The sequence below is a fragment of the Miscanthus floridulus genome, chromosome 6, assembly GCF_019320115.1.
Source record: "Miscanthus floridulus cultivar M001 chromosome 6, ASM1932011v1, whole genome shotgun sequence".
Classification (NCBI taxonomy): Eukaryota; Viridiplantae; Streptophyta; class Magnoliopsida; order Poales; family Poaceae; genus Miscanthus; species Miscanthus floridulus.
The window spans coordinates 125,757,129-125,768,903 of record NC_089585.1 but is presented as its reverse complement, the minus strand read 5'-3'; the positions used below and the strand labels follow the sequence as shown (position 1 = coordinate 125,768,903).

Here is an 11,775-nt window from a genome sequence, read left to right as displayed (position 1 = left end):
CGGTGCCTGTATTTCTACCATATACATGTGTAAAAATGCAATGCAAAAATTATTTTATGATACTATGAAATATAACAAGATGTATGGTGGTATTTTACGCCTCCACGGTAAATATTTCTTATGGGTTTTTATGTCATAAAAATTATTTACGTGGGGCTTAGATTTTTATCATGTCATGATGAGAATTTATATTTTATGATGCAAATATTGAAAAATATTATGCTAAGATAAAATGATTAAAGCAATACGAAAAAAGTAAATATAGATAACTACTGAGTTACCTCCCGGCTAGGGTTCAGGATTTTGAGTCCTCTGAACCGGACTTCTCTGTTCAGGTTTATTCTTCGGGTGCATCTGTCGGTCTCAGAGATGGAGACCTTAACGGTTGCTCTTTCTTTTCATGCCACTCCAAATTAGAGCATTGGTCCGATCTTGGCTTGAAGGCGAATCGCTCTTCCTTTCCATTGATATGGAGTTTGATTTCTCCAGCTCCGACATCAATATGAGCATTTATAGTACTTAGAAAGGGTCTCCCAAGAATGAGGGGTGTCTTCATGTCTTCCTGCATGTCAAGTACAATAAAATCTACAGGAACAAAAAAGTTTTGTATTTTTACCGAAATATTTTTGGCGATTCCCGTAGGGTAGCAGACCGATTGGTCGGCTAGTTGCAAACACATTAATGTTGGCATGAGTGTTGAATAGTTGAGCTTATCGAACACCTTTTTGGGTATGACACTGACACTTGCTCCAAGATCGCATAATGTATTCTCTAAGTTCTAGCTCCTGATCGAACAATCGATAGTGGGGCATCCTAGATCCTTCTTCTTGACAGGTGAAGTGTTTAGGATGGACACACTACACTCCTTTGTTAACTTAATTACCTTAGTGGAAGGCAGTGGTCTTTTGTTGTTGAGGATGTCCCTGAGATACTTCACGTAGGTAGGCACCTGTATGGCATCTAGCTACGGAATATTGATATATAACTTTTGAATTACCTCTACAAACTTACCAAACTGCTCATCCATTTTGGCTTTCTGATTTTTGTGTGGAAACGGTAGGAGAGTCGTGTCATGAAAATTTTGTTGTAACTCTCGCTCTTGTGGCCCAAATTCTTCAACTTCATCTGTTGTTTTCTCCTCTCCCTACACTGCCACTAGTGTCTTACCTGTCCTTGTTGGATATGGTGGATCATGAGTAGACTTTCCACCTCTCGTAGTTATGGTGTTTACCTTCTCAAGGTTAGTAGCAACAGGTAGAGCAGCAGCCAACTAGGCTAATTAAGATTCTATCTTTTTATTATAGCTAAGTTGGTCTTTTATAGCAGAAGAAAAACTATTCATTTTAGTATTTATGTTTTCTAGGACCTTATCATTAAAAGCAAGCTTCTTAGAAATATTCTCATTAATCCTAGCTTGTTCTAAGATCAGGTCTCTCAAGGATGGTTGCTTAGGAATATTATAGTTATTACCTAGGTACTTACCTTCGTAAATTGACCATTGTTGTTGATTCCACCCTTGTCTCTATTGTGGAGCAGAGTTGTTGATGACGATGTTTGCATCTTCTTGATATTAAGGGAATTCAACCCCCAAATATCCTCCACATACATTCTGAGCATTGAATGCATCTTGAATAGCCTGACGATCTTTCTTATAATTGTCTCGATGTTCAAGCCAATTTAACAAGACATCCATCTCGGTTGATAGTGCACATACCTCTTCTGGTACTTCTTCACTCTTATTGCATAATTGAATGTTGCATGATGACCAGCCTTTATTAGAGGCTATCTTTTCCATAAGAATTTTAGCTTTTTTAGGGGTGAGTGATATAAATGATCCTCCAGCAGTGGCATCAAGTTGTTCATGAGCCTTCTGAGTTAATCCATGGTAGAAACTTTGCATGAGCAACCAATCTTCCATCCCATGATGAGGATAATCTGAAATGTATTCTTGAAATCATTCCCATGCTTCTAGGATGGTTTCTCCTTTTTGCTATTGGAAGTTTGAAATCTTTCCTCTTAAGGCATTAGTCTTGCCTATAGGGAAGAATTTTTCTAGAAAGGCCTTTAAACATCTTGCCTAGGTGTTGATGTAATCTTTGTTGGTGTAGAACCACTGCTTCGCTCTTCCCACTAGTAAGAATGGAAATAGGCGAAGTAGTATGATGTCTTGGGCAACATCCTTGATGACAACTGTGCTGCTAATCTCCAGGAAATTCTGAAGGTGAGCACTAGCATCTTCATGTGCATTTTCGCTGAATGGAGTAGCTTGCACCATGTTGATGAGGCTTGGCTTTATCTCAAACTTGAGGTTGTTGGTTTTGAGTGTTGGTCTAGTGCGGATGTTCTTGGTGCTTGGAGCAGAGAATTCACGTAGAGTCTTCTCAGCCGTGACTTTAGGAACTGGTGTTAAGCTTCCTTTTGATTCGGTTGATTCTGATTAGAAATTGTTGGTGAATCACAACCAAGTCTGCAATACCTTGTATAAGATATGAACAAAGACAAACAAGGGTAAGCCTCCTGAAGTAGAGGTTATGATTTTATTAATAATTATTTATTTGGTCAAATCTCTTAGCCATGTGTCCCTTCTCAGCAACGGCGCCAGAAATGCTTGTTGGCATTTCTTAGCATCACTTGTTACTAGGTTGTCATCCCTAGCATAATGCCATAAATGTGTGGTTGGTAATTATTAGTAACACTTGTAAACTTCAGAGAAAAATATATATATTAAAGTATCCGCAAGTGCACAGATAATATACCATTATAGCATTTCACCCGGGAGTATACCAGGTATCGTTATTTATATTTTTACCACAGGGAGGAGCTTATGGAGTGGTGTTGGCATAGAGATATTGACAAATATGTATACTTATGATAATAATCACTCTCATGCTATTGCAGGGGTAAGTCAATGGGTAAATAAATGATAAGTGTAAGGTAATAGTGGTACTCCAGAGATAGAATTAGAGACTCATAAATATAGTATAGCTAAGCAGGAGATTCATTAAGAGCAAAAGATTTCTAAGTCATTACTTGTCTACTAAGTCTTTTGTACACCCTAATATATACACTCGCATCTATAGTATAACTAACTCTGGATCTATGCATAAGGAACATTACCAAGGAAGATCAAGAACAGAGCTTGTCTACCTTCGCAATCACATTCTATGTGCTCTACAAACGGGGAGTGGACTACAAAGGACTCAATAGAAGTGTCATATCTGTGATCTACCACATGACCTAGAGTGCAGAGGGCATCCATAGGCAAACAATATCTAAGCACCATGCTTACATAGTGTCGACCACTTAACTCACATACGTATTGAGCTAAGCGCTTTGCGAACATATGCATAAACTCATCATTAATCATAACTATATCAAGCATACAACTAGAGCAAACTAGGAACATAATAAATAGCAACATAATAATATTAAAGTAGCACAAAGTCATAAATATAGAGATACAATGGATACACTAGTTTCCAGACGATAGATCTAGAATCATGAGCAATAGCCCACACTCTTCTTGAACCTTGTTAGCTATCGGCGCAAAAAACGTGTCGATGCGCCAAGCACACAGCAAGCCGAAAGGATCTGCTTAGGATGAGCCTAGAGATCCGCTTGGCTTCAATCGTAGGACCCGTCAACCCTGTGAATTCCTCCCGAGGCATGCCAGTCAATTTGACCTGCAATTGACAAGGAGAGAAAGTTTATTAGTAATTTAAGGTGGAACATGCCAGTCTTGCCTAGACAGTTTCAAGTGTGCCGCTTCGGGAGCAGCCAGATGGGAAAATCAACTAAATAGCCGATACGCAAAGAAATCGACTGTTATGGACTGTAAAGCTTGCGGGTCGCGATTGATTTTGTATTGACAAGTACAATGCCCATAGATGTAAGTAAAATCATCAGCTAGGTGGATATTACCAGTGTGAACCATTGAGCCGATGAATCTAACGAGAAAGGATATAACATGCGAACAAATCGACTGTTTAGTATGAATGGATCTACAAACGCTCTGAATCTAATCTATTACCATCAATAGTGAGGTTCGACCGGATCGATGATAGCTATGATGATAATAACAAACTAAAACCGAAGAATCCGTAAAACCATCTATACATTGATAGGCTTTTCGAAAGACATGCTATATGTGTGAAAGCTCAAGTGGATCGGCTGAAATAGCCGATTCAGGTAGGAAAGGGACTGCAGCATGGGAACAATTGACTATTTAATATGGACAAATCTATGAACTCATCAGACTTAAAGTGTGACCACATGTTTGTGGAGATCTTTTAGATCTTTGTCCATGCTCTCCTCTTTGTTAGATAGACCCTGGAGCTGAGTTGAGTGTGAAGAAACATAATAGCTCGCTGTCAATGTGGCTGACAACACGTAAGCAATAGAGATCCAGAAGTATGTCGATAGAAGTTTCATGTGTTCCTCAAGTTTGTCAATTCTTGATGAAAGTTCTTTTATAGCTGCAAGTTCCTGTAGATACTATTATTAGTTCAGTAATTATAGGGTCAATTAGATAAATAGATAAATGTCTATAGGAGTAGCACCAGCACTTCCCAATGCAACTAGCAATTACTCCCTCTGTCCGGTCAAGGATGCAATTCTAGCTCCTTGGCCTTGTCCAACAAAGAATGCAATCTAGACTTGTAGGTGCATAGGGTAGCGAGGCAGTGGGTCTGGCTTTCATGTATGTCCATAGCTGCATGCCTCTTCTCAGCCACACACACCTCCTCTCCGCCCACCTTCTCACCTGCAATTTGATTGACATCGATGCTCGTGTACCGATGTAACACTCTTGGTGTTACACTGTAAATCTTTTGCTAAAACATGTCATGAGCATCATGGTTATGTTTTAATGCATGTGATATAGTATGTAAATCAATTTCTGTAACTTGAAACGATCATCGGAAACGCGAAACAAAAGCTACATTTAATAGTCAAGTTATATCACTTAGGGTTTTAAATCAATTTTTATTAAGCGAAAACACTATAGAAAGTATATATGGAATTTAAGTAGAGTTAGAAGTATGAACTTTGTAGATGGCGATGAAATACCTATGGTCGAGAAAGGAATTCACTAGCTAGCATACTTAATAGCTTGGAAATCAAATTTGACGTGAACCCGATCACGCCTTAGTCGATTTCGTAAGTTTGAAAAGGGTTTGACGAAGCCATGTTTGATAATTTTTGTAGGAGAATGGGGTTAAGTAGTGGGGTGGTTTTAGGGCTGGTTTTAATAGCTCAATATGACCTCTTATGAATGGAATAGGTGGTTTAACAGTTGAAGCATTGAATTGGGTTTTTGGGACGCTTTAAAAATCGTGCGTGGCATGTTCCCGGCCAATTTCAGCGTTTGAACGCGGTCACCGTGCCTCGGCACTTGGTGCCATTGCATCGGCCACCCGGCGCATGCGTGCATGCATGCACGCACACCACTATGCTGGCCTAGCCGCTCCGTCCCACGATGCCCTTGCCGTTGCCATCATGGGCCAGTCGCTCTGGCCGGTCCGCTGTCGTCTAGACGCCCGCCTCGCATTTTCACCGCCGCACCATGGACCACTGCCATCCTGTCACTATGCTGCTTTGTGTCATCATTGTCATGCCACAGCACATGCATGTTTCTCTACGCCGCATCATCACGTCGGGCGCACAGCGCGTGTAGGTGCGCGGCACCCCCACGTGCTGCTGCACTGCCTGGCGTCCGCGTCCCGCTGAGGCAACACAGCGTCGCTGCTGGCCTCGTACTGCGCCTAGCCCTAGGCATTCGGTACTACTGAACCAAACCGAACCGAATCCTCGGTTCCTCGATTCTTCGGTTCCTAGGAAAGTCGGTACCGATCGGTTCTTCCAAAAAATCGGTACCAACGAAGTTCGGCTTCGGTTAGTTCGGTTCGGTTCTAGTTCCGAACCGAACTAACCGAACAACTCTTGCTTCCAAAAAACCAGTGACTTAGGAGGGCAGACCGAACTCTGGGCAGGGATGCAGCACCGCGGGAGGTCAGCCGTCGCAGAGGGGCGTCGAGACTCTAGGTCTCCGAGAGGCGGGAGTTCGGTTCCTCAGGTAGTTCGGTTAACCGAGGGGAGGAACCAAATTAACCGAACAAATTTCGATTCTTAGGAAATGGGAACCGAACAGGGAAGCGAGATTTCAGTTCTCGGTAAATTTGGTTCAGTTGTTGGTTTTTTGGTTTGGTTCTCGGTTCTCGGTAAAATTTGCCTAGGGCTAACTGCGCAACATGTGGAGCTGCCGTTCCCTCGCCTTGTCCGCGTGTGTTAAATGGCTTCGCGAGGCATCGTGCCGTCTCATCCCTGCATCTCTCGCGTGCACTGTTGCGGCCACCTAGGACGACAGGCGGGACCAAGCTGTGCCCGAGTCAAATTCGCCGTGCGTGGTCATTGCCGGAGCAATTACTGACACTAGGCGCTGGTGTTGAAGCCCTGCTACCGCCCCAGTCACCTCTGGTCTTCAATTGAGCCCGGTCGTGCTTCAATTGGTTGTTTCCCTCTCCGCCATGCCATTAAGGCCGAAACTGGCCACGACCGTGGACAGCTACCCACCGCACCACCTCTGGCCAATTTTCCTCCACCACGAGTTCTGCCTTGATCCCCTCCATCCCGTGTGCACCCCCACTTCCACCGCCACTGCCTTCCCGGTACCATGGACCCGGTCGCGCCACCGCCGCCATCGCGGAGCTTGCTGTGCGCATGTGGCCGGACACATCCGGTCTGTCCTCGACCAAACCTCCACCACAGTAGCCACCAGGGTATGCTAGTGGTGCTTTAGGGTTAGCTATAGCTCACTGTGGTGACTTAGAGTGGCCGGTGTGGTCGTGCCGCCATCACGCGTGGCCGCGCGCCGTGGCTACCATTGTCGCAAGTTCCGTTGTCCCTGTAATGTCGGCTAGGGTAGGCTCTTGGGTCATAGGTGCTGTTTGGCTCGCTAGCTTGGGCGGGGAGTGGCTAGGTTGGTTGGCATGAACGCCCTGTGCCAGCGCCGTAACGCCATTGCATGCGGGTGCCCGAGGGTCTGGTCACAGTGAAGATAGAATATTCCGAGGGTTAGATTGCTTAAGGACTGACTGTAGAAATAGTGTTGCGGGTCTCATGGTGATTCACCGGTAGGTCAAGAGGGTTTTCGCATAATTGACCGCGCGTGCGGGCCTTCCCGTCGCGAGCCACCGACGCGTAGTTGGGCCACGCCGCGTGGGCCACGCTGGTGGGTCACGTGTGCGCGCGCTGCGTGGGAGTGGGCCGAGCCGCTCGCGCGATGGGCCGCATGGGTGGATTCCAGTTTTTCATTTTTTTCAGGGAATTAGTAAATGTTTATTTAATTTAGTTTTGAGCTGATCTTTATAAAATTATAGTAAATTATGTAGGTGTCTAAAAATAGTGAAACAAAATTTGTTAGGTTCACAAAAATACTATCTATCTGTTGGTGTAGTTAGTTTATAGTTATCTATGATAATGATAGCTTTATTAATTCATTTAGGAAAGATTAGTATTATTTAGCTTAATATTTGTAGGAATTTTTGTGGTAAATTGATGATAGATTTAGCCATGAAATTTTTACAGTCGGTTCATTAAATTATTATGTGCTCACTTTAAATTTTGTAGCCCTAGAGTAGGTTGATAAATAGAGTAGCTAGTACTCCTTGTTTTATCATATATAGAGTAAATCGATATTAAGAATAGGGATTCCTTTAGTTGCTAAGTTAATACATGAAATGTTTCATACCTGTTTAGTCGGTAGAGCTAGTTTAGTAGCTTGCCAGATGTATTTTATTTTAAGAGTTGCTGTTATCGTATTATTAAGTGTTGCATCATCATTTCATGCATGTAGATAACGAGTTGATAGAGTTCGTGCCTGTGGACGAATAGGACTATGAGGAGATCATTGAGGAGTATAAGGAGGAGATTCTCGTACAGGAGGGAGCTCCGGAGCTATCAGTTGTTGACTTTGTTGGCACCCCGCCTGTCAAGGCAAGCCCCGGTGCATAACACCTATTTTTGAATGATCATGGAATATATATATATATATATATATATATATATATATATATATATATATATATATATATATATGTGTGTGTGTGTGTGTGTGTGTGTGTGTGTGTGTGTGTGTTATGCATATATGTTACAAGCATTTTATGGAAACTACATGCATAGATATACTTACCCATGAGTTCTACTAGTATAGGTCGAGTAGCTGCTATGCTCAAGATTTCGGTAGCGTGGGTAACCTATCGTTACTCATAATAGGTGATTATTAAGATCACTCATGATAAAATGGTGAAAAGGAAAAATGGAGATCGGGTAGGGATATGGTTTGGGTATTGGTGCGTGTAAGAGGTTGTGTCCTGCGGCCAATAGGACATAGCTTGGTTACACCTTTTTTTCCTGTCTACGTCGGTTAAGGACTGGCCGTTGTATTAGGTTCTAGGCAAGTCACAGACTTATTATCCTGAGCACATACTTGGATATGGGCGCAGGAAAGGCTTGTTGCTCTCTTGTCGTGGGTTCCGAATCTTTCTGGACCAACTGATTGGAGGCGGGGATGGCGGAGGTCTAAGCACCGCACTGAGTCTAGGACTTAGGAGCGGGGGCTTAGAGTCCAAGTTTGGACAGGGACCTGGACCCCGTAACAGGAGAGTGATGGCCTGGTCCTGCTTGTGTCTGGGGTACAAGCGGAGCATGTATTTTTTGGGTACCTAGCTTGGCACATTGATTCACGAATCACCGGGCGATCCGATACGGCTTGTCTATAGTCTAGCACCGTAGTAAGAACTGAAAGAGGAAATGTGATAAAATAGAACTGTTTGCTCAACTCTTGTTTGAAAGTAGAACAGTTACTTACATAGAATCTCTAAATAATGAATTAATCATGACTAATAATAATAACATAAATAAGGATTCAATGTTAGTATTGCTTTTAGCAAGCCATAAAGCTTATCATATCTCTTGGAGTTGAAAAAGTATTCTCACTAGTCGGATAAGTCTTGCGAGTACATTGTATACTCAGGGTTTATTTACCCCTATTGCAGGTACTGCGTGAGGAGTAGCCGTTGTGTGAAGGATTCTTTTGGTGGGTACAGACGGATCCTTGTATATTATCTATAGATGGTTCTTTTTATTTCGCTGTGAAATTTCCGTACTCTGAATTTGGTACTGTAATAATATATTTTTATGAACTCTAGATGTATGAAATGGACTAAGTTATGTAAACTCGTTCTCATTATTGGATCCTGCGGGAAAACGTGGATTATTCGGGCTCTCCCTTAGGGTGTGCCCAACAGAATTCGCCCGATGTAGCTTGCTTTCAGGGTGCTTAGTGTCTAGTGGAAGACGAACGTCTCTGAAGGTGTGTTATTTCGGATGGTTCTGCCACAACCGATACTGCGTCTGCGAGCGTCTGCCAGCGGAATAAGGTAGGGGCATGCAGATAATCTTGCTCGGTCACTAATCTGGCCTCAGTAACATAGAATTGCTTTGTTTCACGGATGGAGGGAGTACATGTCGTTCTAGAGTTTTATATCCAACTGCCGTTCATGTAATCTCGAGATTTAGGTGGTGTTTGGATCTGGTGACTAAAATTTAGGAGGTGTGTCGGGAGGATGTTACATGGGGTGTTCGGATACTAATAAAAAAATAAATTACATAATCCGTCAGTACTCCACGCGACAAATTTTTTAAGCATAATTAATCCGTCATTAGCGCATGTTTATTGTAGCACCATATTGTCAAATCATAGACTAATTAGGTTTAAAAGATTCGTCTCGCAAATTAGTCACAAACAATACAATTAGTTTCGTAATTAGTCTATATTTAATACTCTATACATGTGTCAAATATTCAATGGAACAGCGACTAAAATTTTGGAGGGACAACCAAATACCACCTTAGGGCGTGTTTAGTTCAGAAAATTTTTGGCTTTTGGCTACTGTAGCACTTTCATTTGTATTTGGCAAAAATTGTCCAATTATGGACTATTTAGGCTTAAAAGATTCGTCTCACGATTTCTCGACTAACTGTGTAATTAGTTTTTTTATCTACATTTAGTACTCTATGCATGTGCCGCAAGATTCGATGTGACAGTTACTATGCAAAAAATTTTAGCTTTTTGGTGGAACTAAACGGGACCTTACTATATGTTCAATTGCTGCAGGAATGGTGCAACTCCTGCAAGGTGTGGTCTGACTCGATGCATTTTACCGGTGTCCTTAAACGAACCACTGTTTTTAGCCTTTAGCCTTTAGCCTTTTCAGGTCATATTTAGTTTATCTCTAACTCCCAACTTTGATACTATAAAAAAGAAGATTTATTGTCACATCAAACTTGCGGTATATACAAGGAGTCCTAAATGTTGACGAAATCAAAAACTAATTGCATAGTTTGGTTGTACTTTGCGAGACGAACATTTTGAGCCTAATTAGTCAATGATTAAACAATTATTACCAAATACAAACGAAATAGTACACTACCCTGCAGTTTCGCTGGAAATCCGACTACGTTAATTCCGGACGCAACTAAAAGGGGCCTCAGTTGCTAGCATTGAGAAGTTATGGGGTGATTTGACGTTGGCGTATTGAGGAGTTATGGAATGCCCCTGGTGATTTGACGTTGCCCTTTATTGCATCTCATGTCCGTGTCCGTGTTATGAAGCTCATCGTGATTTGACGTTGTCCTTTACTACTCCGTGTTACGTGATCCGACTATTTCTACGGAATAATAATATATTTTTTATAATAAATTAGTATTAGCATTCATTTTTTTTTTGGCTGTGTTTAGCGGTAGGGATTTGAATTTTGGGGACGTTCATTTTTATTTGACAAATAGTATTTAAACATGGACTAATTAGGCTCAAAACGTTCGTCTCATAATTTCCCACTAAACTGTGCAATTAGTTTTTCTTTTCGTCTACATTTAATGCTCCATGCACGGACCGCAAATATTCGATGTGACAGATACTGTAGCAACTTTTTAAAAGTTAAGGTAAAACTAAACAAGTGCTTTTTTTTTTCGCCCAGCGGAACAGGGCTATGTCCGTGTTTTGCAGCGCATCATGAATTGACGTTGCCATTTATTGCATGTCTGTGTTTTGCAGCACATCGTAAATAATTGATCAACCTTTTTATGGTTATTATGAGCAGTGGACAATTATCTTTTTACGAATATTAGAGCGAATGGCCGTGAGTCCTTCGAAACAACGAATATGACTTCTACTACTAATCACGACAACAATCGGACGTATATTCTTTTCCAACTGCAACAGCAGACACGAACTACTACTCCCAACAACAATTTACGATTGCGGAAACCTCAATGCTTTTGCAACTGCAACAGCAGACACGGCGGGCTTTGCGTCCACCGCTGTAAAAAAAAGCACTAGCTCCTATCTGTTTTTTACGGTTGAGGAACCAAGTTGGTCAAAAGATTACATCGGCGATCTCGGTTGAGCTACGGTCTGCGTCACCACGGAGAGCCGAGAACTGCGGCGCGCTAAATATTACGGTTGCGGGATCACAACCTGCCGAGCTAGGACTCCTGCCAGCGCGCAGCGCGGTTGCAAAAATTCAATTATAACGGTTGCAAAAATTAAATACTTACTACCAGTATTATTCCTGTTCAAAAATAAAAAAATTTGGATGGTGATCTACTAATGCCGTGACGCGTTGATTATTACTACTTGATAAGGAATCTTAAATGATGATCTACTTTCTTGAATTTTTAGACAATATCTTCCTTGATTATAGGCATTTACGACGA

At 42.0% G+C, this 11,775-nt stretch overlaps 1 non-coding gene across 1 annotated transcript; it reads left to right on the top strand.

Annotated features, from left to right (window-relative positions):
- Positions 1–1,916: 1,916 nt before the first annotated feature.
- Positions 1,917–2,023, top strand: LOC136462155 (small nucleolar RNA R71). The gene has a single exon (XR_010760673.1). It is a non-coding gene; the product is annotated as a small nucleolar RNA R71 (small nucleolar RNA).
- Positions 2,024–11,775: the final 9,752 nt, after the last annotated feature.